The following is a 27,278-nucleotide window of genomic DNA, read 5'->3' on the forward strand; positions in this document are numbered from 1 at the left end:
CCCTTGAGGCAGGCAGCCAAGAGAGTGACCTCTACCCTGAGAGAAGTTCCTGGAGCTAGAGCTCCACCTCGCTCTTGTAACTTTTGGCTCCTAGGAAGGCTAGGCACTTCCATACATGGAGTCTAAGTAAAAGTACAGAGTAACAACATGGATCACAAGTCCCTTGAAAGTCTATGATCTGACAGATTAGGTTAGTAGTTCTAATTCCCCATGCAATTACGAAATGGTCAAAGAGACCAGGAAAAGGTGACCAAGAAAGGAAAGTTCAGTCCACACACTTCGTCCATTTCTGGCTGCTCCCCTCGCAGGGACGTTGGGTGTGTCTTGGCGTTGGCAGGTCGGCGTAAACCCCTGACAAGGCTCCTCTTTTGGGGACTGCATTCAGTCACTCAAGAGCTTTCTCTGTCCCTTTCATACTTTAATAAGACTCTGCTACACAAAAGCTCTTTACCTGGTCCCTGGTCCCGAAGCTAAATCTTCTTTGGAGATCATGAATCTGATATTGTTCACCATAAGCTATCAAGACTTCAATTAATATTGATGCATATATGTGGAATCTAGAAAAATGGTACAGATGAACCTATCTGCAAAGCAGAAATGGAGACACAGCTGTAGAGAACAAATGTATGGACACCAAGAGAGGAAGGGGGGTGGGGGGTTGGGATGAATTAGAGGATTGAGGTAGACAGGTATACATTACTATGTAAAAAAGTAGATAACAAGTGAGAACCTGCTGTATAGCACAAGGAACACTACTCAGTGCTCTGCAGTGGCAAAGAGGCAATCCACGTCTATACATAGCTGATTCACTTTGCTGTACAGCAGAAAGTAACCCTGTAAAGCAAATAAACTTCAAAAAAAATAATTTTTAATTAGATAAAAAGAACTCACGGGAGAGTAGAAAGACAGCACGACTTCAGGAATACCTTAGTCTCCCTTAGAGGAAAATACCAAGTGCATTATGAGGATTCAGAGGTGGGAGGAGTGATAAGACATCCCCGAGGTATGATCAGGAAAGCTTCCTGGGGCAGGTGGCATGAAGAAGCCTTAAATATTAGGTTGTGGCATGTACATTGAATCTGGTGAGAAATGGGGAGCCTTAAGTGTTTTCAAGCAAAGAAAGTTTTGTGATGAGAGCTGCATTTGTTTGTTTATTGAAAATCACTGTCAGCAGAATGGTTGTTGGACAGGGAAGAGGTAAGCAGGAAAGCCAGATAGGGAACTATTGCAATAACCTATGGAAAGCAGTAAAATTCACTGTAGCAAAATGGCATTGGAGAATGAAAAGACAGTGGATGAATTAGAGTCACATTTCAGCTGCAGAATCTTCAGGAGCTGAGAAAAGATTGAATTTAATTTCCGTACCTAATTATGTTTTACTTAAATTATTTAAATTAGTTGGCATTCCTAGAGCAGCCCTGAAACATCCTAACTGAAAGGAGAAGCCAGATTGCAAATTAAAAGTGAATAATCCCCACATGGATAATTGAGTCAATTATACAGCGTGTTGAACACATACAAATACATTTGGTTCCACAACACTCCACACACTTTCCAATTCATGCAGTATCTGGAAAAAAAAAAAAAAAAAGTGCATGTGAATCTACATAAATTATAGGTCTCTGATACAAACATAGATTACCTTACCCGACACCATTTTAATAGAGTTCCAGTTCCCTCAACTTTTGAATCATTTCCCTTATGTCTTGATTTATTGCCTAAAATAGAGATGCTAACAACTAAAACTATTTTGAATCTCTAGGAGGAAGAGGTGAAGTTTATCTCCTCCTCAGTTCCCATCAAAACAATAGCTGGGATTTTCAGCCAAGGAGCATCAGGGCAGTTTTGAGAGTCAACTCGAAGGCAGGCTGATAAGTCTGGGGTCTCTGAGAGGGGGAGAGAGGGGTCTGGAATTCTCAAGGAAGAGAAAAGGACAAACATCTTTTTTTTCCTCTACATTTCTTAGTCTTAGTTACATAAAACGTTTTTTTCTTTAAGCCCAGGACTGATGCTTACACAACAAACAACTATTTAAACTCTGTACTAAGGATTATATAACAACAATGTATCCTGCTTGAGGACATGTTTCTCCTTCCTAAAAACCTTCTGGTTAATCCTGTAATCTTAAAATGTAAATTATGGGAGTGGGTCTAGTAAAATCTTTACAACCTTGAGACATTCTTTGGGTTTATTGTAATAACCAATTTAAAAAGTATATAACTCCCTTGCTTAGACTAGGGAGGGGGGCACTCTCCATCCCCCTTCTGATGTCTATGTCAGAAGCTTTCTCCCTTTTCATACTTTAATAAAACTCTGCTACACAAAAGCTCTTGAGTGATCAAGCCTGGTCCCTGGTCCTGAAGCTAATTCTTCTTCAGAGATCATGAATCCAACATCGTCTGAGCACTGAATTCATGTAACCTGGAACAAAACAGTTGACTGCACCAATTTCCTTTTATTGATCTGCAAAATGGAGGTGAGAATAACGTTTGTTCCCCTGGGCTGTGGTGAGAATTAAACAGCCTGATTTGTATGTACAAGAATCACTCTACTTTCCCTCATAAAACAAAGCACAGACTTCCAAGGTTTTAGCAAAATAGTGTCCAGTGGATGCAGAAAGGCCTCTCATTATTTTTCTTCATATTCACTGATTGCAGTGATCACTTCTTATCACTACTTTTTCCTATAAAGGCTTGATGCAGTGAATAATTCCACCCCCTAAATGAGACTGTCAGCCAAAATATTTCTGTAATCTCTGGAGTGTGTGTGTGTTAGTCGCTCTAAGTCATGTCGCTAGCCATGTCTGACTCTTCGTGACCCCATGGGCTATAACCCACCAGGCTCCTCTGTCCATGGAATTCTTCAGGCAAGAATACTGGAGTGGATTGCCATTCCCTTCTCCAGGGGATCTTCCCAACCCAGGGACTGAATCCAGCTCTCCCACACTGCAGACAGATTCTTTACCATCTGAGCCACCAGAGAAGCCCCAGTCTCTGGAGTATAGGCATCCATATCCAAAACTACATGGACAAGCCCTTGTAGTTGTCTTCATGTTGCCACATGCTAGAGAACAGGATATGCACCTCTTGGAGCGTAATTCCATAACCACACTTTATTCCTAACCCTCAAACTTGTCAACCCATCTTTAGAATGGATCCAGAGCCTAGATTGTTGCGGAATCTGGAGTCGCAAAACACACCTCGGAGGACACTCAAGGCGGTGAAGCACAGTTTATTATGCCAGAGGGTCCAAGGGGAATCAGTTCCCAACAAGGACCCTGATGTTTCTGAGAGGCCCAGTTTTATACCCCCCGCTATGTGACAGGTTACATGTTAGCAACCTCTCTGTTGTATATGACTGAGTTTTACAACAAGTAGGTGCCAGGAGAACAAACAATTAAGGTAAAAGGGGGGAAACAATGATTATACATCAAGGGGGCTGTCTCCTTGGTTAATCTAACAGGGGCAGCCTGAGCTCAACTACAATCTCCATTTGTCATCTGTAGAGAGAGAGATGTCCAGGAGACCTGGTTTTCATTAGCAACTATTTCCTCACTCTTGGGCAAAGTTCATGCCCATTTCACATCTTGTCTTTAGGATGGATGACAGGCTTCAAGATGGAGTCTCTCTTGCTTCTCCCACACTGGCCCCAACATTCCCCCCTCCTGATGCTCATCTTATCTTTAATGATGGGGATCAGTCATGGGTATGTATTGTACACGGGGACTACGTAACTGCAGCAGGGCTATCAGTCTGGAGGTTACACATTGAGTTATACACTGGAGAATACAAGGCCTCCAAATTAACATAATGATTAACAAAATAATTACAAAAAGATTTTTCCACCAATCACCTTTGATCCAAGAAAATATCGACGTCCAAAAAGGAGGATTATCATTAGACATAGCTTATCTAGAGTGGCTGATACACTGCCAGATAAACCAGGAATATATACCCAACATTCAACTGTAATTATAGCAGAAGTCCCTCGTTGGGCGGCTGTAAGTATGTCTAAAGCCATCCGATTTTGAATCACTGCCTTTCTCATTTGTATCTGTTCTTCATTTAAAGCTTGGATTGCTTTTGCGTGATTGCCTTTGCCTTGGATTGCCTTTGTGTGTTTCGTGAAGTTAGTTAGAGCTTCTACTTTAATCATAATGTCTGTTGTTCCTATAGATGGTACAAACAAGGCAGCTATGTAATCATACCACTGAAACATGGACCTTGCCCACCACGCATGTAAATAAGGCAAATTTACTGCGGCTTGTTGTAAGGATGGCTTAATATGTCCATGAGCAAAGGCAAATCCTAAAGTGCAGCAGCTAACCCAACCAGCTGGAAGCCAAGGTCATAAATTCGATCCAGACAGCCATTGGGTGCCTTTAGGGGCCATCCATCAGATCCCAGGGTTGTTCTTCCAGTCTGAGCCAGGCCAGTGAGCTGGTAAATCTGGGCGATAGGTGACCTCTAATACTTGTTCACATTGCTCTGAGGACAAGTATCCCACATATTTTAATTATTTTGGATCTACAGGACGGTCACCAAATCCAATATTCTGTTCCCTTTCCTCCCAACAGATAGGGGCAGGGACAACAGGCTGGCCTTTTTCTGGAGTCATCCAAAAATACTCATCCCATATCTGGTAAAATTGTTCAAAGTACCTGATGGATTGGTCCTTTTTACTGGCCATAGAGTTCTTATCTTTTTTTTTTTTAAGTAAAAAGTATAGGCTTTTGTTACTTTTGTAAAGCTTGCATTTACTTCAGATGTCACCCCATGGCCTTGATCAATCAGATTAGAGTCCAGTTTGCACCAAGAAAGAAGTGACAGTTTATGAGTTACCAAAGAAAGAAACGTTTCTCATTGTTGTCTCAAAAAGGAACAGAGGGGGCAAAAGTCCCCTCTGTGGAGGGGAGACACCCACCAAGGAAGTCCATCCATCACTGACAAAGGCATGGCCCCACAAACCCAACAGTTAGAAGTGTTATGGAAGTTCACATACGAGTGGGCCCAGGACAGGAACACATTATCCTGAGTTTGCAGTCCCGGTAGGGTGGTCATGCCAATCAGGAACAGCAGAATCATCTGCAGTGGTTCCATCCTGGATCTGTAGTCGTCAACAGATGAGTCGGGTGTTCAGTGGTTCCTCTGGGTTAGTATGACTGGTAAGGTGTCCCTTTTCCTCCGCTGCTGTCTTGAGCTGAGTGTGGTAAATCCAGGGAGTGATACCTGCAACTTTAACTGCAGTGGGAGTGGTTAGTACAATAGCGTATGGCCCTTTCCAGGTGGGAGATAACGTCTGCCATTTCCAATCCTTTACCCATACTAAATCTCCTGATGAGTATGGGTGTATAATAATAACTAAAGAAAAGGGAATTCTTTCTTAAACATAAGGAGTGATATCATGGATTACCTTCCCCAACTGTTCCAGCTGCTGCCACACCTCAACCCCTCCTCCTTGTAATAAATTTCCCTTTTCTTCCCAAATAAGTGGGGGAGGCCTCCCAAACATTATCTCATGGGGAGAACACCCGTGTGACTGGGGGGGGTCATTCTGATCCTCATTAACACAATGGCAGCACGTCCATCCAGGGGGCACCAGTTTCTTGCACCTATTTTGCCAAAGTCACCTAGATGGTCCAGTTCATTCTCTCAACCATTCCTAAGCTTTGTGGCCTATACGCTGTATGTAGCTTGCATTTAATATTTACTGCTTTGCAGACCAGTTGGAGTAAGTCAGCCACAAATGCGGGCCCATTATCTGATCCTATACTCAGAGGGAACCCAAACCTAGGAATAATGTCTCTCAGCAAGAATCAGGCCACTTCCTTCGCTTTTTCAGTCTTGGTGGGGTAAGCGTCTACCCATCCCGTAAAAGTACATATCATCACCAGTAAATATTTGTATCCTCAGCATGGCTTTGCCTCAGTGAAGTCCACTTCTAGATGTTCAAATGGAGCGGTCCCCTTTAACTGTATTCCAGTTGGCGCTGTCTCTTTTGGGGCTGGGTTATTCTTGGCCCAGGTCACCCATGGGCAGCATCTGCATACAAGGCTATTAGATGTGGCATGACAAAATAGAGGGCTAAAATCTCACAAGTCTTTGTTTTCTCTAAATGGGCGGATTGATGGAGATCTGTCACCAGTTGAAATGCCAACCTAGAGGGGACGAAGAGTCTCGCATCTGAGAGTTCCCACCATCCGTCCTCCCGCACTGTTCCCTGCTCAGTTTGTGCCCAGATGGTTTCTTCCTTGTCATAGACTCAGACTGCTTGGGCAGTTAGTAGGCTAGACACCACAGGTGTTACCATAAGTTTGGTTGCTATATTGTCTTGGGCGGCTGCTTCCTGTGCCAGTTGGTCAGCCAGATGGTTCTCTTTCGCCTAAGGTGTGTTCACCCTCTGGTGGCCCCATCAGAGGGTACGTTACTGCCACTGCAGCAGGTTCCCATACTGCTTCCAACAGCAGCAGAAGTTCCTCTTTATTTTTTTTATTTATTTTCCAGTTGTAGTTAATGGCCCCCTGTACTTGTAAGGTAGCAAAGGCATAGTGTGAATCACACTTTACTCCTAACCCCCAAACTTGTCAACCCATCTTTAGAATGGATCCAGAGCCTAGATCTGCTGCCTCTGATCTATTATGTCTACTAAACCTGCCCAGAGCCCCAAAGTTTCTTCCATACTCTTGATGCTATTGCAAACTTCTGCCAAATTCACCTTTGTTTTTATATTATTATAATATAAATAAAATATATTTATAGAACAAAGTATATTTTGTTTTATATTCTATATATTTGTTTTATAAAACATAAAATTATATTTTGTATTATAACTCAGCATGTAACAGACTGAGCTACATGCTAGTGTTTCCCTGGGGGCTGTAATTGTAGGAAAGTAGGAACAAGTGTCCTTTCCATCATAGGGGCTTCCCTCATAGCTCAGTTGGTAAAGAATCCACCTGCAGTGCAGGAGACCCAGGTTTGATTCCTGGGTCGGGAAGATCCACTGGAAAAGGGACAGACTACCCACTTCAGTATTCTTGGACTTCCCTTGTGGCTCAGCTGATAAAGAATCCACCTGCAATGCGGGAGACCTGGGTTTGATCCCTGGGTTGGGAAGATCCCCTGGAGAAGGAAACAGGTACCCACTCTAGTACTCTGGCCTGGAGAGTTCCCATGGACTGTATAGTCCATCGAGTCGCAAAGAGTCAGACACCATTGAGCCACTTTCACTTTCAGGAACAAGGGTAGAGGAAGGAAGGAGGGAAGCAAATACAAGGTTCCATGTTATCCAGCTTATTACAGCTTCAAAACCTAGTTTATTTCTGAGAGAAACTATTTCAAGGTACTGTATCTTGCAATAGCCAAAAGATAGCAGTGGAGAGGAAATTTTTGTCTGCAAACTCTTTCTAATCTGCCATCTTATTTTGGTCCAAATTTGTCCAATGGCTCACGCCACCCTTGAGCTCCTGAGGTATGTCACCTGGAGCCTCTAGACAGTCACTGGAAAATCCAGAGCTTCCACAAGTTGGGTAGGAACTGTCCTAGGGCCCACGGCCCAATCCCTGCCCACACCCACCTTGAAGATCTCCCCAGCCCCTGCCCTACCAAGGCTGGAAGCAAGTGGCAGGGGCTTTAAGATCACAAGAATAATTCAGCATTCCCATGGGTCACATTATTTAGAAAGTCAGCAACAGCCTGAAGCCTGGGACACAGTGGGCTGAATGTATCTGTGGAGATATATAGCTGGAAGACAGTTTTACTCCTCGAATGGACTCTCAACACAAGAATTGGCTTGGGCCCTGAGTGCTTCATCTTAATTGATGCAGCTTTTTCAATTCACGTATGCCTAGCTGTTTTACCAAAATATCAGAACATAGGTTGGAGTGAGGTTGGTTACACCGCTGCCCTGTGTTCTGAGAACTAGGTATGACTTTGTCCCATTTAGAGCCCTCCCCCTTTTTTTGGCTGTGCTGCACAGCGTGTGGGATCTTAGTTCCATAACCAGGGATCGAACCCTCACCCCCCGCACTGGAAGTGCAAAGTCTTAACCACTGGACAGCCAGGGAAGACCCTGGAGCCCCTCCTTTTTGATAATTTCCTTCTCAACGGCCCCATGGCAGTGTCCTGCAATGTAACCTCAGTTTGCCCACTAGGCATGACCTATATCTTCATCACTCAATGAAGTAGAGCCAAAATATGGGCCTTTTTTCCCCAGAAGTCTTCTCCAACTTATGTAAACCCTGAGTACATCAAGGAATCCAGCCCAAAACCATTCCAGCCAGAAATGTGAACAATTATCTTTGGAGGAAGAGTAACACCTACTCAACCGTTAGAACAGCATCTGAGCCCAAGGAGTCCAGTCTAGCTGAAATGACCTTTTAAGCAAGCTCTTGATCTATATTATCAAATTGAGGGGTACAGGCATTTTGTTACAACCTCAGATTATTCTGGCAATGGCTTAGCTAAGGATCTGGCCCAGGTCCTTAACTATGTAAAAGCCTGTAATCCTACAACTCACCTTGAGTTTCTCAGGTAACTATCAAAGGTTGTTTAGAGTTGCATCAGGGCAGAGGACAAGAACTGCCTGCCACCCATGCCCCATCCCCAGGTGACGAGCAAATACTAAAGCCATATTCAGCTGCTTGGAACAGGCACTTGCAGCAGCCACTGGCCCAGTTTTCTTCCTTCCTGCCACCTCCCCATTCCCACACCAGCCTCAGTGCCACTTTCTAGCCCTATTTTTAGCTCTGTTTTCAGCACTTGCCTCATAAGTGTAAGTGAATCAGTTGGGGTATAAGGGACAAACAGCCTCCTAGATGGTAAACATGTAATGTTTCCACATTTTCTCCCCAGATTCTCAGGGGAATGAAGTTTTAAAGTCACATATTCCAGTTTACGAGTTGGTTATGTGACTGTTCCTATTTAATGTAAGATAGGAATCAAGAAAGCATAAACGTAAACTATTGCCTGAGTATTTGCATACCAGGCTGTGGTGTAGAAGGAAGCAAGAAGCTTAGGGGGAAAGAGAAAAGAAGGAATAGTATCAGACTCCCTGGTGGTACAGTGGATAGCACGTCCCCACCCATGCAGGGGACGGGGTTTGATTCCCGGTCTGGGAAGATTTCACTTGCTGCAGAGCACCCAAGCCCATATACCACAACTGCTGAGGCCACACGCCACAACTACTGAGCCAGTGAACCTACAGCCCATGCTCCGCAACAAGAGAAACCACCGCAAGGAGGAGGCTGCGCACTGCAACGAAGAGTAGCCCCCACTCATTGCCACTAGGGAAAGCCCACACGCAGCAACAAGGACCTACTGCAGCCGTAAAGAAATCAAGTAATTTAAGTACAATTTTTTTAAAAGAAGGAATAATATCAAGGGTGCAGGCCACATTTGTTCACACAAACAGTATTTATATTCACCCACCCTTAACTGGAGACTGGGGAAGGGAATGGGAGGGAAACTTTTTTTAAAAAGTAATAAAAATATACTTTGTGGTATACGAACAGTTCCCTTCCCTAATCTGTTCTCAAGCTTAAAGTTGAAAATCATCTGAAATTATCACCCCTCCATTTTCATTTGCACCTAATTTCTTCTCTCAACCTCTCAGAGACCTGTGCCATTCTCAGGATTGATATTTACACATAGGATGTGTGAAACATTGAGTGGTTTCTTCAGTAATTTTCACCAGTGAGCACAGTCTGAAAAGAATTAGATGGTGCTTCCCATATAGACACGTCTGCTGCTGCTGCTAAGTCGCTTCAGTCGTGTCCAACTCTGTGCGACCCCAGAGACGGCAGCCCACCAGGCTTCCCCATCCCTGGGACTCTCCAGGCAAGAACACTGGAGTGGGTTGCCATTTCCTTCTCCAATGCAGGAAAGTGAAAAGTGAAAGTGAAGTCGCTCAGTCCTGTCCGACTCTAGCGACCCCATGCACTGCAGCCTACCAGGCTCCTCCGTCCATGGGATTTTCCAGGCAAAAGTAGTGGAGTGGGGTGCCATTGCCTTCTCCATAAACATGTCTACAGAGGCGCAACTGCAGACTCCCCTTTACTCAGTGACTAGTAAAGGAAATAAAAACAGTAAACACCACAAATAGGCAATAGGAAAAAAAAATCCATCCATCAACAGCAAGCAAACAGGGAAACACCAGGCAGCATTTAATAACACACTTGAAAGAAATGTCTGCCAAGACAAGAAAGAGCGTCTGTATTGCCTAACATGCATCCTAGAGGTGATCCCCAAACTGCTGAAACAGTGCTAGGGAAAGAAGACATCTACAAGCCAGGAGAACCCTCCTAATAACCTCCAACTTGGGGAGGAAGAGAAGTTGGGGAGCTGTGTAAATTGCCAGCCAAGGAGAATCGTGGGACATCCTTAGAGAATATGTATCTGTGAAGACAGATGCAGGATGCTATGGGAGATGGAGGAACATCCAGGAACTAGTCTTCTGGTGCCCCGGGCGGAGTGGAAAAGTAGAACAATAAGGCAGAAAAAGCAGAAATATATGGCATACAAGAAACAGATGAAAAGTTCAGTCTAGAATAAGATATAATGGAATAGAAGAAAATGCCATCTGCCATGTAATTGCTCAAGATAGAACTTACTACGAAAATAAATTCAGTGAAACAAGAGCTAAAAGACAAACTTGATGAAACAGCACAATTAGATGTAAAATACATTGCAAAAGCAAAGAAAGAAGTTGAGGACTAAAAGTGCATCATTTCCTAATACATAAGTAAGAAACTGGAAGAGAGTAGGCACAATTGCAAATTGAAATATTGACAGAAAGGAAGGGCTAACCATAGCAAATGCAAAGGAGAAAGACAAACACAAAGTAGATGCTGAGAGCAAAGAAAAGTCAACCTGGGAATAACTGCGTCCCTAAAGCAAGACTGAGGAAAATAGAAGGGGGCAACAGAGGAGACAATGGTAGGATGGCATCACCCACTCAATGGATATGAATTTGAGCAAGCTCTGGGAGATTGTGGGGGACAGGAAAGCCTGGTGTGTTTCAGTTCACGGGGTTGCAAAGAGTTGGACACGACTTAGCAACTGAAAAACAACAACGAACAAAAGTAGACACAAAGATACATTCAATCACTGTAATAAGGAGTCTGACAAGTCTGACTCCATTTTTTATGTGACTGCTGACAGCTTTCAAGCCCTCTTCCCTTCTGACCCACATCTGGGCAAACTGATGAAGATGGCCCATCCCTCCCTCCTTTGGCTCTGGCAGGACATTCAAACCACGCAAGACCCCACCTGTGTGGGAGAACTGTCCTCCCGACCCCCCATCCCAAGCACAATAAAACTCCAAGCCAGCCACCTTCCCTGCTCCCTCCAGACATTGCTGGACCTGTTGGGAGCCTGTTCTGCTCACCCCAGAAAGCCACATGATGTGAGTAACAAACCTTTTCATGTCTTCTTAGAGTGTGTGTATGATACCATCAGTCTCAACAGCAAACGAAAACTGGGTTGGGGAGTCTATCTCTCTTCTGTAAAATAGGCACAACAGATATACACTAGAACACAATTTCCCTATCATGTGGGGGAAACTGACTCTTTACTTTGATGAAAGAGAAAATTTTTATCAGGAAGAACCTGTTATAGAATGATGATACTGGAGGGGAAAAAAAAATTCTGGTGAAATTATCACACTCTGAGTAAAAGGAGACATTCTTCAGTAATCTAGGTGAGGAAAGTAAATCAAAGAGAAAAGAAATCAACAAGTCTCAGACTGCTCCACAGCAATGTTTATCAAGTCTTGAGAAAGGCGTATTATGTTCAGCCATGATGCTATCCAATTATTAAAGCAAAAGTCAAATATTCTCAAATATGATTGTATTTGTAATTCTCAGAGTTCTTTTGGGAAAGCAGATAGTTAAAAATAAGCCAACCTAAAGATTAACAAAATAAAGAACACAGGAATGAATATGCGATAACATGTAGTGAACATTAAATCCATTTAGAAATAAGAGTTAAAATGGGAATTATGTTTACAAAATTAAATCTAAATATTTTAATGTTTGAAAATGTAAAATTAATATATAGCTAAGAGAACTAATTTATATAATGCACATGATAAGTGAAATAAAATTTTAGGAGTACAGATTTCTTAATCTTTCATGACATGGTATCAATCAATTCTATCTTAAGTGAACTATATCACTTAAAAAATAAATTAACTATAACTTCTTAATCTTTTTTTAATTTTTGCAAGGGTAACAACCTAGAGAGCTGTCATCTGAATATGGCTAATGGACTATGAAAATATTTTGCTCCCTCATTTTCTTTGACTTACTCAGTGATGACATAGGCAATGTAATCAGAGAGATTTTTATTTTGAAAACAATACTAGCAATTTAATATCCATTGCTTGCTTCACAAGTCATATTGCCACTGCTTCTAAAGCCACTTGAGTTTGTGACCTCTGCCTGAGAAGAATATTTTAGGAATACACATAGCTTTGTTAAAGAAACAACTTTTTAAAAAGAGCAATTTCTTCCATTTCTTTTCCTTCCTTATCCACTTTGATAAAGATTCTGTATAGCCATATATAGCTTTCAAACACTACATATAGATTGAGATCTAGAAAAATATCCATCTAGAGGTTACTGGAATTTGGTTCGGCTAATGTTTACAGTATTATTTCTGGTTGGTAAGATTTTCTATAATTTTTTACCTTCTACTTTGCACTCTGTACTGCTTGAATTTCTAATCAATATAAAAATAAGAAAGTCGTTCTTCAAAATATAATGAAAACAAAGTGAATTTGTTGTGCATTCAGATTATTTTTTAATATATTACTAAAAGAGGTCACATATAAATAAAAGTTCTTTGAGTGACCCAAGTATTAACACCATTCTCACGGTAATTTGTAAGTAGTATTAATTTATTAATTACTGTCAAAATTTACTTAAGATTTTGTGTTCAAGGAAAGGTCCAAAATAAATGATGAATACTACTTGAATTGAAAAGAATGCAATTGTACATCTCTCCAGTATAACTACCTGCTATTTACACAAGATTTTAAAAGCTTTCTCTACACTGTTTAGATTAGTAAATTGACCAGACGGCATAGTTGCTATCCCCCAGAACAGTCAGCATAGTATTATTAAAGACAAAGCAGAGCTTCTAACCAGCCATATAGCCAGAGACGGCCCAACCTGCCTGGTTAGAGTCACATGTAACAGCAAGGGGTTTGTCTGACTCTTCGCCCAGTTTCCTTTGTTCCAACCACACACCTGTCCGTTCTCGGTTCTATATCTAGAATTAAGTAGTTTCTCTTTTGCAATCTGAATAAAGTATGGATTTTAGTTAATAGTAATGTATCAGTATTGCCTCATTAACTGTAATAAATATGCTATATTAACCTAAGATGTTAATAACTGGGGAAGTTGGGTGTTAGGTACATGGGAATTCTTTGTAATGTTCTTGTAATTTTTCTGTTTTATAAAGCTCTTTTAGGAAAAAATTATTTTTAAAAAACCTATTAACTATTAGCAACTTTTTGAATTATAAATGAAACACTGCTGTCAAAACGACACATATAAAACTTAGAAACATCATCATCTCCTTGTGCTTTCTCAGAGCAGCATCACTAGAGCACCGGGATTGTTGGGGGTGATGTGCTGAGTAGGCCATTTCCTTCCCCAGGAAGGTGGGCTGTATCCCCTTCCTGGGATAGCTGCTGGGAAGGTTGCTATTGCTCTAAGCTGTCAGCCTTCTCCAGAGATCTCCTCTCCTAAAGAGCCCCATCCAGCTTAAGGTCACATCCATTTCTCAGGGCAGCCTGTCTCCAATTTCTATTAGGTAAATGCTCCTACCATGGCCCATTTCAAACCAAAGTCTTCTCAATGAATGCACATCTGCAATGTCTCCTCTCCTGCTCCGGGACACCTCTGTGTCTCCCTGAGGTCAAACGGGGACAAGGTCAGAGCACCATTTCCGCTCCAGAGCTTCCTGGGGCCCGCTGAGTGCTTGGTCTGCCTGCATCACGGTCCTCCGTCTCCCTCCAGCTAGTCCTGTTTTCTTCCCACCCCTTTCCAGGTGCTGAACTCAATAGCCTTTCTTAACCAACTTCCTACATACCAACTGAAGCTCAAATTCTATTTCCCGGCGAACCCAATTGCAGCAGAGATTCTTATTGAACAAATTTTCAAGATTATTACTCAGTGGTTGCATCAGGCACTTGAAGACAATACTGATGGTGATGATGGTGGTAGTGGTGATTATGGTGATGGGAAGACAACGGAAAGGAAAAGTTTTGTCTGATAGATTCTTGAATTTTATTTGAACAAGGATTTGGGATATTTGTCAGGTGGGACTGAAAAAATTAAAATGATAGCCAAGCATTTTAATGAAAAGAATTTATGTTACTCTCTAGGAAATCCAGAGGACCTTTCCTAACCATGCCAACTTTACTTTCATATTCCCCTTAATACATAATCCATGATGTCTATCACCTTCATCCAACGTGCATTTATGCAGCACTGTGCTGCATTTATGCAGCCTCTGTGCTAAGGCTCTGGTGTCCAAAAAAGCACAGTCCCAACTTCCCTATGCAGAGTACATCATGTGAAATGATGGGCTTGATGAAGCACAAGCTGGAATCAAGATTTCTGGGAGAAATATCAATAACCTCAGATACGCAGATGATACCACCCTCATGGCAGAAAGCAAAGAAGAACTAAAGAGGCTCTTGATGAAAGTGAAAGAGGAGACTGAAAAAGCTGGCTTAAAACTCAACGTTCAAAAAACGAAGATCATGGCATCTGATCCCATCACTTCATGGCAAATAGATGGGGAAATAATGGAAACAGTGAGACACTTATTTTCTTGGGCTCCAAAATCACTGCAGATGGTGACCGCAGCCATGAAATTAAAAGACGCTTGTGTCTTGGAAGAAAAGCTATGACCAACCTAGACAGCATATTCAAAAGTAGAGACATCACTTTGCCAATAAAGGTCTGTCTAGTCAAAGCTATGGCTTTTCCAGTAGTCATGTATGGATGTGAGAGTTGGACTGTAAAGAAAGCTGAGCACCGAAGAATTGATGCTTTTGAATGGTGGTGTTGGAGAAGACTCTTGAGAGTCCCTTGGACTACAAGGAGATCAAACCTAAAAGTCAATCCTAAAGAAAATCAGTCCTGAATATTCATTGGAAGAACGGGTACTAAAGCTGAAACTCCAACACTTTGGCCACCTGATGCAAAGAACAACTCACTGGAAAAGACCGTGATGCTGGGAAAGATTGAAGGTAGGAGGAAAAGGGGACAACAGAGGATGAGATGGTTGGATGGCATCACGGACTCAATGGACAAGAGTTTGAGCAAGCTCCAAGAGTTGGTGATGGACAGAGAAGCCTGGCGTGCTGCAGTCCATTGGGTCACAAAGAGTCGGACACAACTGAGTGACTAAACTGAACTGAACTGACTTCCTTAGTGGTCCAGTGGTTGTGACTCTTTGTTTCCAGTGCAGGGGGCACAGGTATGATCCCTGGCTGGAGAAATGAGGTCCCACATACCAAAAATAAAATAAATAAATAACTAAAAAAAAAACAAAAAACACTGTCCTCCTGATAAGGAAGTTACAAACTGATGTAATGAATGTGAGGTCTAAAAAAAGACAATACAAAGAAAGAAGTACCAGGATTGATGTGAGCATGGGGCAGGGTAGATGTTCTGAATACACAATGATAGCCACCATTTATCAAGCTACGCTTACTGTGTGCCCAGCATTGTTTTGAATGCCTTGTGAGCATTGTTTCATTAAATCCCACAACAACCCTGCTGGCAGGTCCACTCTCAGATAAGGAAACTCACAATGAGAGTCTGAGTGGTTTTCCCACGGTGATTCAGTAAGCTGTGGGTCAAGCCAGGACTTGGATCCCATGTGCTAATTCAAGACCTAGGACTCCTAACCTTGGTCCTGCTGAGAGATGGAGAATGACTGAATCTAACAAAGAGTATGCAAGTGGGCTGAAGACAGAAACTCTGTGATGAAAGAATAACAAAAAGACCACAAAAGAGACTAGGAAATAACAGTCGAGAGGAAGGAAGGGAAATGGCACCCCACTCCAGTACTCTTGCCTGGAAAATCCCATGAACGGAGGAGCCTGGTGGGCTGCAGTCCATGGGGTCATGAAGAGCCTGACACGACTGAGCGACTTCACTTTCACTTTCCTGCATTGGAGAAGGAAATGGCAACTCACTCCAGTGTTCTTGCCTGGAGAATCCCAGGGATGGGGAAGCCTGGTGGGCTCCCGTCTATGGGGTCTCACAGAGTCAGACACGACTGAAGTGACTTAGCAGCAGCAGCAGCAGCAGCAGAGGTGGTTCAAAGGCAGAACAGAGCCAGTAGAGTCAAATACCAGAATAAAAGATTTAAAGGTCCTGGTGGCTCAAACAGTAAAGCATCTGTCTACAATGCAGGAGACCTGGGTTTGATCCCTGGGTCGGGAAGATTCCCTGGAGAAGGAAATGGCAACCTACTCCAGTACTTTTGCCTAGAATATCCCATGGACAGAGGAGCCTGGTGCAGGCTACTGTCTGTGGGGTCGCAGAGTCGGACATGACTGATCGGCTTCACTTCACTTCAAAGGTCCATGGACTTTAACCACAGTGCTGTCCTTGGGAATTTTGGTTGACTAGGGGGAAGGCAGAACTGATTTCAGATAGTGAGTTGAGAAATGAGTAAATAAGTGACTGGGAAATGGACACCGTGAGTGTTGAATATTATTTCTAGAAGCTTAGTTTTGGGGAAAAGGGGAGGGGTCAATAGACAGGATCAGAGACTTTTCTATAACAGGTTTTGCTTTGGTTTTTCTAAGAAGGGAGAGACTTGAACATGGGTAGTGTGATGACACTGAGTTAACCTGCCTCGCTTCTCTTTCACCTTTTTTTGCAACAGCCCCTGATTTTATCTGAGCTAATCCCCTTCTCCCACTCTATGCTGTTTGATGGGCCTGCTGTACTGGGTAGGTTCTGAACCCAGGGACTAACTGACACCAGGACCAAAAACCAAAAATGCTTAGAGTTGATTCTCCCCCACAAAGATGAGGAGTCCAGCTCCTGTTTGAAAAAAAAACCTACACGTGACTTTTCAGGCCTGACCATGGGTAGTTACAAGAGCTCTCCCTGGGTGCCTCATGGGGAAGGCTGCCCTCCCTGCCCTCCTGGCCTGGGTACACAGTCAATTCAGTTCAGTTCAGTCGCTCAGTTGTGTCCAACTCTTTGTGACCCCATGGACTGCAGCACGCCAGGCTTCCCTGTCCATCACCAACTCCCTGAGCTTACTCAAATTCATGTCCGTTGAGTCGGTGATGCCATCCAGCCATCTCATCCTCTGTGGTTCCCTTCTCCTCCTGCCTACCATCTTTCCCAGCATCAGGGTCTTTTCCAATGAGTCAGTTCTTCGTATCAGGTGGCCAAACGGGGTTTCAGCTTCAGCATCAGTTCTTCCAATGAATATTCAGGACTGATTTTCTTTAGGATGGACTAGTTTGATCTTCTTGCAGTCCAAGAGACTCTCTAGAGTCTTCTCCGACACCAAAGTTCAAAGGCATCAATTCTTCGGTGCTCAGCTTTCTTTATAGTCCAATTCTCACATCCATACATGACTATTGGAAAACCATAGCCTTGACTAGATGGACCTTTGTTGGCAAAGTAATGTCTCTGCTTTTGAACATGCTGTCTAGGTTGGTCATAGCTTTTCTTCCAAGGAGCAAGCGTCTTTTAATTTCATGGCTGTGGTCACCATCTGCAGTGATTTTGGAGCCCAAGAAAATAAAGTCTCTCAATGTTTCCATTGTTTCCCCATCTATTTGCCATGAAGTAATAAGACCAGATGCTATAATCTCAATTTTCTGAATGTTGAGTTTTAAGCCAACTTTTTCACTATCCTCTTTCACTTTCATCAAGAGACTGTTGAGTTCTTCTTTACTTTCTGCTGTAAGAGTGGTGTCATCTGCATATCTGAGGTTATTGATATTTCTCCCAGCAATCTTGATTCCAGCTTGTGCTTCATCCACCCTGGCATTTCACATGATGTACTCTGCATATAAGTTAAATAAGCAGGGTGACAATATGCAGCTTTGTTCATACTCCTTTCCCGATGTGGAACCAGTCTGTTGTTCCATGTCCAGTTCTAACTGTTGTTTCTTGACCTGCATACAAATTTCTCAGGAGGCAAGTCAGGTGGTCTGGTATTCCCATCTCTTTAAGAATTTTCCATAGTTTGTTGTGATCCACACAGTCAAAGGCTTTGGCATAGTCAATAAAGCAGAAGTAGATGTTTTTCTGGAACTGTCTTGCTTTGTCGATGATCCAATGGATGTTGGCAATTTTGTTTCCTCTGCCTTTTCTAAATTCAACTTGAACATCTGGAAGTTCATGGTTCACATACTGTTGAAGCCTGGCTTGGAGAATTGGGTTTTGGAGTCAGAGCCTCTCAGACCTTGTGCTTTGCACATTTGCATTCCTAGCCCCAGGGCCTTCAATCCTTAGTCTCTTTATCTGAGGACTTGAGCAGACCTCTGCCAAACTCTCTTTCCTGGGAGGAGGAGGGAATCCTGAAGATAGATTTCCCCACTCTGGCTCAATACCCAGTATTCGTCTACTCCTAATCCTCACCCACTATCCCCTACCCAACCCAGGGTCCATAAAGCTGTAGGAGACTCTTGTTCAGGATTTGTGGACAGTAAGATGCCCCCCAAGACTGCCTAGATCCACCTAATCCTCCACGGTGGGGAAAAGAGAATGGGGTGGCAGGAGGCTGGTGCTTTGTTTGGTTTTAGCCCCTTGCATATGACCGTACAAGGGAACATACCCCTTGCATATTCCCTTGTAGCTCAGTTGGTAAAGAATCTGCCTGCAATAATGCAGGAGACCTGAGTTCAATTCCTGGGTCAGGAAGATCCACTGGAAAAGGAAATGGCAACCTACTCCAGTATTCTTGCCTGGAAAATCCCATGGACAGAGTAGCCTGGCAGGCTACAGTCCATGGGGTTCAAGAGTCGGACACAACTTAGCGACTAAACAACCACCACCACCATTTTACCATCACAGTAAGTGATAATGACTTAACTTAACTTTTTGGCTCCTTAATCGGCTGCTCTGACTCCTGACAACTCAGCTCTCTCTCCCAGCTCAGTGAGCTCTTAGCAGTTTGTCCTGAGGACACTGTCCTCTGTGCACTGATCCCCAGCTCCACAGAGCACCTGCTCTTTCCAAGGCAGGCTCTTGTTCAGTTCATTACCTCACATGTGGTGGGCCCTTTTCTGGCCTAAATTAGCCAGAACTGTTTGCAGTTGAAAACCGTAGCTGACGTACGCATGTATAAATGCTGATCATGAAAAGCCAACAAAGACTAAGAGTGCAGAGATACAGAAAAGAAAGAGAAATCACAAAGATTAATACACTGGGGCTCCAGATGAATCGAGGGAAACTGGATCCAGAGGTCATTCCAAGTGACTGGACTTTGGTAGGAGAGAACATAGAAAAGTGGGGGCAAGAAGAAAATAGAGATTTTTATGAAGATTTGAGGCACGGAAGATAATCAGGATGTCAAAGATATCTGTGTTCGGAGACCTCTATCCTTTCTAAGAAAGATGAAACATTGCTTAGATGATGAAGAGATGGTGAGTTTAGATGACTAAAGCTTAAATGGTTGCCATGTGAATGACTAAGGAGCTTGTTGGCCAAAGGAGGCATTGCCATGGGAACAGGCAACAGCATCAGTCTGCATAACTGGTACCTTCACCACAGACAGCTTGAGAAAGAGACATAGATGGAGTCACACATTTTATTTGAAATATTTTCTAAACTTGATATTTTTGCTAAATGTAGCCTTTGTTTTCAGGCTGCCCAGATGGCGCTCGTGATAAACAACACACCTGCCAATGCAAGAGATGTAAGAGATGTGGATTCAGTCCCTGGGTCAGGAAGATCCCCTGGAGGGAGGGCATGGCAATCCACTCCAGTATTCTTGCTTGGAGAATCCCATGGACAGAGGAGCCTGGCGGGCTAGAGTCCAAGGGGTCACAATGAGTCCGACACGACTGAAGCAACTTAGCACAGCACAGCCTTTGTTTTCAGTTATAACTTAGAAGCAAAAGAAAACAACAGAATAAAAATGTGTTTACCAAACTGAAAGACTGTCATAAATTTGGAAACATTAAATGGAGAAATTGCAATAAACTTTGCGGGGAGATCAGATCAGATCAGATCAGTCGCTCAGTCGTGTCCGACTCTTTGCGACCCCATGAATCGCAGCACGCCAGGCCTCCCTGTCCCTCACTGGCTCCCGGAGTTCACTTAAACTCACGTCCATCGAGTCAGTGATGCCATCCAGCCATCTCATCATCTGTCATCCCCTTCTCCTCCTGCCCCCAGTCCCTCCCAGCATCAGTCTTTTCCAATGAGTCAACTCTTGGGAACCCCAAATCTGTTTCAATAGTGGCGTCTCAGTTTTGTTCTCTGCATAAAACTTAAAGTATATATGACTGGCCACCAGAGGGAGCCAAAACCAAGCATACAACTTTTTCTGCAAAGCTTTTTAGGAAAGTGAATTATTAAAAACTGCAAAATGCAAATGCCTCATCTTCCAAGAATATATGCAAAAGTTGTAGAAATCATACAATTTAATGCTACTCTGATGCCAAATACATTAGAAAAAATTTCAAACTAGAAGAGAATTCTGAATCTCAAGTAGATCAAAAAAACGGCGTTCCTCCCTGCCTCCCTCCCTGTCTCTTTTTCTCTCTCCTCTCTCTGGGGCTGGGCTGTAGTAACTCCCCAAAGCTAGGTCATTTGTATTCCATTTCAGTGAAAACATTCTGTGAGTTGTATCAACACGTTCTCAGCCACTGCTACAGGGAGCATACTGGTTAGAGGTATGTTGACAAGAAACAGGTCTGACTCAGACCTCTTAATTCAGGTTTCAGGTATAACTTGGGAAAGAGAGGGGAAACATTTCTAGTGGGAGTTTGGTTTTTAAAAAATTGCTGCCATTAAATAGACATCTTTCCATTTTCTGCATAGGATGTGCGTGCGTTAGGATAGTTTGTTTATAAGCAAGAAAATCCGACTTTGGCTAACTTAGAGGGGAACAGAGTTTATTGAAAGGGTATTGGTTTCTACTATCCTTTGAACAGTTTATAACTAAAATCTGGGAAATATTTTATACTGAAAATGATAATTAGAGTTTATTTTGAACTAACTTATGTTCACAAATTTGAAAATATGGATTAAACGGATAAATCCTAGAAAAATAAAACTCTCCAAAATTGGCATTAAGATAGAATAAAATAGAATATAACTGCTTTTATAAATGCATATATTATTAAATACCTTCTATCAAAACCAACCAACCAGCCAACCTCAGGTCCAATGGTTTCACTGGTAAGTTCCAGCAAATATTTAAGGAAACCACAGTCATCTGAAACAAAGCCTTCCAGAGAAGAAAAAATGGATAGGAACCCACAATTCCTTTTGTGAGATGAACGTTACCTCCATATCGAAGACCACAAGGGACTTCCACTTCCAGAGAGATGAGTAGAAGGACTTTTTCTGTTTCTCTCAGTAAGTACAGGTTAAAAGAATGGACATGATTAATAAAACAAAGGATGACTCTGAAAAATAGAGAGGTAGGCAGACTGAATAGGGACCTTGGATCCAAGAAATGACACAGTTTAAATAGACTGGGTTTTCTTTCTACTTCATATATCCCAGGTTTAAGAAATTTTTTTCTTATTCATTTCATCCTTCAGTTCAGTTCAGTTCAGTTCATTCGCTAAGTCGTGTCCAACTCTTTGCGACCCCATGAATCGCAGCATGCCAGGCCTCCCTGTCCATCACCAACTCCCGGAGTTCACTCAGACTCACGTCCATCGAGTCAGTGATGCCATCCAGCCATCTCATCTTCGGTTGTCCCCTTATCCTCCTGCCCCCAGTCCCTCCCAGCATCACAGTCTTTTCCAATGAGTCAACTCTTTGCATGAGGTGGCCAAAGTACTGGAGTTTCAGCTTCAGCATCATTCCTTCCAAAGAAATCCCAGGGCTGATCTCCTTCAGAATGGACTGGTTGGATCTCCTTGCAGTCCAAGGGACTCTCAAGAGTCTTCTCCAACACCACAATTCAAAAGCATCAATTCTTCGGCGCTCAGCCTTCTTCACAGTCCAACTCTCCCATCCATATATGACCACAGGATAAACCATAGCCTTGACCAGACAGACCTTTGTTGGCAAAGTAATGTCTCTGCTTTTTAATATGGTATGTAGTTTGGTCATAACTTTCCTTCCGAGGAGTAAGTGTCTTTTAATTTCATGGCTGCAGTCACCATCTGTAGTAAAGTAACTGGCAGATAGCTACTTGTTGAACGAACAAATGAATGGTCACTAAGTAGCATATCTATTAAGCACTCAGGGCCATTGAATTCACTATCAAAGAAAAAACAATTAAAGTCAGTCCCTGATCTCTTTGAATTTACTATAACTGATTTAAGCATTGGCCAATTTTAAAAGAATCATAGAGAGTGAGGAGGGAAATGCTGCCAAAACTACAAACTATAAACACAAAATAAGCTATTTGTTAGACGTGAACATTGAAGATAAAACAATCATATTCCTTCCACAGAGTGAAAATAAAATTATTATGGAAAAAGCAAAATTTTAGTAAATCTGTGAATATGAAAAAGAATTTCCCATATCTAGGATTAAAGCATAAATTATGAAAAAGAAAGTATGAAAACTGGTTTGGCAACATAATATATTTGGAGTACTGTTCAAACTAACCTGGAAATTGTAGTATGTCATTAGAGACACCACAGAGAATGAAGGAAAAAAAAAACAGTAGAAGGCGGAAAAGCAAGATGTAGGATGTTTAATTATTTTATACAAAATGAAAAGTGAAAGTCACGTCCGGCTCTTTGCGACCCCATGGACTGTAACCCCCCAGGCTCCTCTGTCCATGGGATTCTCCAGGCAAGAATACTGGAGTGGGTTACCATTTCCTCCTCCAGGGGATCTTCCTAACCCGGGGATCAAACCCGGGTCTCCCGCATTGCAGGCAGACTCTTTACCATCTGAGCCACTAGGGAATCCTATTTTATACAGGATATATGCTAACAGAAAGCACTCAATGCTGAGAACATACCAAATGTCCATAAATACTAGACAATCAAGAAAGTCACACATCAAGGGCACCTGCTATAATAGAAGAGCCGCTTTACTGCGCTCCCAGGGGAGTGGTGGCAGCGTCGTCCACATGAAAGTCACCCCTGGACAAAGCAGCCGATTGTTTGCGTGGCCACACACTGCAGTCCTGCCCACATAAGTGTTTACACTTCCAATGCATAATAGAACTACAATCCATGATAGCTACAAAATGTCCAAGTTGGCATTGTTCATTTTCCAGGACAAGCAAATAAATACATAAAGGAGAGCTTACGGGATTTTTCTGAGTTCACATCCCAACGTTCATACCTGTAAGAGATCCAGGATACTGGATTTGGGGGTTGGGGTTGGGTGTGGATGGATTGTCTCAGACGCTGTATGGATTCTCTTACAAATTAGATACAGGTAAACTATTCTGCAAATCAATGATCTATGACATTCTATTTGCATTGGAATAAATCCTTGTGTAAAGGAGTACTGAGTGACTTTAAATCCCTTGGTTAATATTTTAATCAACATGTGGAACCACTTTCCTTACAATTTCTATACATATTCATGAAGACACACAGTCAACACTGAAAGATCACCAAGCAGAAAGAAAAAATCCTATTACACTGACATGACAATTTCCTTAATGTAATCAAATGGTACAGCTCTATTCCTTGTTAATCTGAATTCAGAGAACTAAAGAGATTTGTTCACTCTGGGATAGAACTAGACACTTACAAAATAAGTTTCTGACAATTCACATCAATTTATTTTTGCAATAATCATTTAGTGCAAGAGGCTTTAAAAAAAATGCATTGAATTAGCATTAGATCAAGATGAAATAAACTGATTCACACACACACACACAAAAAAGACTTCACCAAAGGTTTTACTAGGCTTCCTTAACAGCAGTATGAGATGTCTGCTTAATAAATATGTGCATTTATTTATTTTTTGCTTTACTTGGAAAACTTACCAATGTAATTTGCCAACACATGTTTTAAACCAGATCCACTCATCTAATGTTTAAGACAGTAGAACAAGAGGAGACAAAAAGGAAGGGCAGTTTAATGTTCATTTGCCCGATTATTTTTTAATATGAAAATGAGTTTTCACTGGACAAGATACAGATATAGATTGAACGGTGAGGTTAATATGAACCAGTTCAGTATCTACTCCCCCATTTCAAAAGTTTATCACTGAAAAGTAGTTTACCATGTTCATGCTGATTCTAAGTGTTCTAGATTTGAAGTGACCAAATACATGTATGTTAATAAAAATATTTTTAAATTAAAAAAATATATAATAAGGCAGTTTTCTCAAACTTACCTGATCTTGAGACCTACTTGGGGGTGCTGGTTTTAAAGTATGGATTCCCGGGCCTCCTCCCTAGAGATTCTGATTCCCAAAGTACAGGGTGGGGCTAAGGAATGCACATTATTAGAAGCACCTGGATGAGCTTTACAATCAGGTCCATTAGGGACCTATGTGGTGTCATGACAACAACTGACCTAGTCTTAGGGTTCAAAACCCTGGGGTTGCCAGGGCTTCTGTTAGTCCTTAACTGAGTCATTTTAATCTGAGTCTAAATTTCCTCAATTGTTTTAAAAAAAAAAAAAAAGGAAGACTGTTTTCAGTCTATAGACTCTGAGGACAGGGCCAGCTGAGTTCTACTCACAGCTCCCTCCCCATGCCTGGCACAGAGCAGACTCTTGGTTATTACCTGTTGACAAATCCCTAGTTAAAGACAACCCGTAAGTTTCCTTTTCGACTTTAAAATTACATGATTCTAAAATAAATAAATAAGGAAACAATTCACTTGGTCAGTCATTTACAAAATAACAATTATTCTCAAAACAAAACATAATATAAACCAAAAAAAAAAGGCCCCCATTTCGTTGGACTGGTCTCAGGGCTGTATGTTCCTGATGGGCATTTCAAAGGACCTGACTAGGGTGATTTGATTTCTTCCTCCCAGGACTGTGATGGTTAAAGGTAGTGAATTGGGAGGACAGAGTACAAAGTTGAGTCTAGAAAATCCAGGAAATTCTGTGAAAAACAAAGTCAGTTCTCCTGCTGCACACATAGGAATACTGGCCTCACAGCAAACTTGCAGGATTTTTGTTACTTTAGTCCCAAAACATACTGTTAAGTAACAAGTCCAGAATTATCATGAACCTTCCCTGGCATGTGGATTGTACAGTAATAAGTACTTTTGAAAATGATTAAACAGGAAAAATAAACTCTGGAAACTATGTTTCCAGTCTCCACACAGCAGCATCAACCCCACCTGGGGAATGCAAATTCTTGAGCTCTGCCCCAGACCTAACAAATGAGAAACTCTGGGGGTGGGGCAGAAAAATCTAGCATGTTACCAGCCTCCCAGGTGATTCTGATGTACACTGAAGGATGAGAACCACTGAGTTAAACAGGACTCATAAAAACAAATGCAAAGTAAGCTGAGTACAAGTTTCTATAAAGCTCCAACAACGAATCAGAATCGAAAAAAAAAACCACATCATGTATCTACTCAGTTGGGTATCCATACACTCTGTTAGTCAACACACAAAACATACTTCCACAGAATAATTCAAGTTTCCTCCTTTTGGGAAAAAAAAATTCTGAAATACTGGTCCTGAAATGAAAAAACAATGTAAACCAATGACCTTTAGGATATTCAAGTCTTACTATTTCCATGTTACAAGTAAAATACAAATTATTAATAAAAATGTTGCCAAGTATTACCAAATTTCATTTTTAAATTATTAAAATAGTAATGATAATAAATGAAACTATGGGTATACAGTGCCAAATCAATCCAAATAGCAATTCTGATTTAAAACTGGTGATATGTGAGATTCTAAGGGTAACTAGCTATTAGAAATGTCTGAATCTATGTTCTTCTATGTCAAAACAAGCTCCCAGATACAGAATTCTGAAAATCCTCAAACTCCATCTCCTAAGGTACCAGCAAAGAGGAAAGAAATTTTTAATCTCAGAGCAGGGTAGCGATGGAGGTGCTGGTACTGAGATCCATCCATGGGCACGCTCTTGAGTTATCGGGGGGAGGAATTTCAGACATCACAACAGGAAGGTTAGAGAAAACTGGCGCATTCTGTGTGGGTCTATGGCTTCGGAGAACACAAGTCTTAAGTATGTTTTTTAAAACGTTTTCTCCCAGGCCTAAAATTCACCTAGGAGAAAGAGGCTGGTTTCAATGCAAAAAAGAAAAAACCGATCCACCCCAAGGGCAGCTCCTAGTCGGGGACATCGAATGGCAGCATGCTGATGACCTCCCCAGACTCGGTGACGATGGCGCTGCTGGAGCGGCACTCGGGCCACGCTTGTTGGAGTTACGCTTGGGGCAGGGGTAGAAGCAGCCCAGGCAGTCCACAGGTCCGCGTTGTTGCAGGTAAGCCTGCCGCTTTTGTCATACTTCTCCATGACTCCGCAATGAAGAACGACGCTAACAGGACAGTTAGCGTTCCCTTTGTAGCTCAGTTGGTAAAGAATCTGTCGGCAATGCAGGAGACTCAGGTTTGATTTCTGGGTCAGGAGGATCCCCTGGAGAAGGAAATGGCAACCCACTCCAGTATTCTTGCCTGGAGAATTCCATGGACAGAGGAGCCTGGCAGGCTACAGTCCACGGGGTGGCAAGAGTCAGACACGACTTAGCAACTAAACCACCAACCACCACCACCAACAGGCCTGTGCATTCAGAATAGATTTTTGTTTGGCAATCTTCCTAAATAAACTCCCTTTACTCTGAAGAAGCAGCACCCTAAAAATGACCCAGCAATACTTCAGAACATTATAAGGCAATGTGTCCTGGGAAATTCAGGCAACATGTACCCTTACCAGGGCAGTCAGGCTTGTCACGGAGAGTAAGGTTCCATTCTTCCAGCATGCTGGGTAATGTAATATCCAACCTAAGCCAGTTTTAAGGAACAGCTGATTGAAAGCTATTAACTTCCTTCTACAAAAATTTTACTTAAAAATGTAACCATTCTTAATGGAATTTTTCCTAATACATTACATTCCTTTTTTTTTTCTTAAGAAAAAGCTGCTGCTGCTGTTGCTGCTAAGTCACATCAGTCGTGTCCAACTCTGC

The 27,278-nt window shown here is 42.2% G+C and overlaps 1 long non-coding RNA gene across 2 annotated transcripts; it reads right to left on the minus strand.

Annotated features, from left to right (window-relative positions):
• Window positions 1-1,015: 1,015 nt before the first annotated feature.
• LOC147369047 (uncharacterized) lies at window positions 1,016-24,598 on the minus strand. 2 transcript variants are annotated; one of them, XR_015168471.1, is made up of 3 exons: window positions 24,497-24,598; window positions 5,002-5,240; window positions 1,016-1,570 (listed from the first exon to the last, which is right to left on the minus strand). It is a non-coding gene; the product is annotated as an uncharacterized LOC147369047 (long non-coding RNA). The 2 variants fall into 2 exon arrangements; XR_015168470.1 differs by lacking the exon at window positions 1,016-1,570 and having other exon boundaries at window positions 4,806-5,240.
• Between the last annotated feature and the right edge of the window lie 2,680 nt (window positions 24,599-27,278).

Source organism: Bos grunniens, chromosome 7, assembly GCF_055505025.1.
Source record: "Bos grunniens cultivar Pamir isolate PY7600 chromosome 7, Bosgru_T2T1.0, whole genome shotgun sequence".
NCBI lineage: Eukaryota > Metazoa > Chordata > Mammalia > Artiodactyla > Bovidae > Bos > Bos grunniens.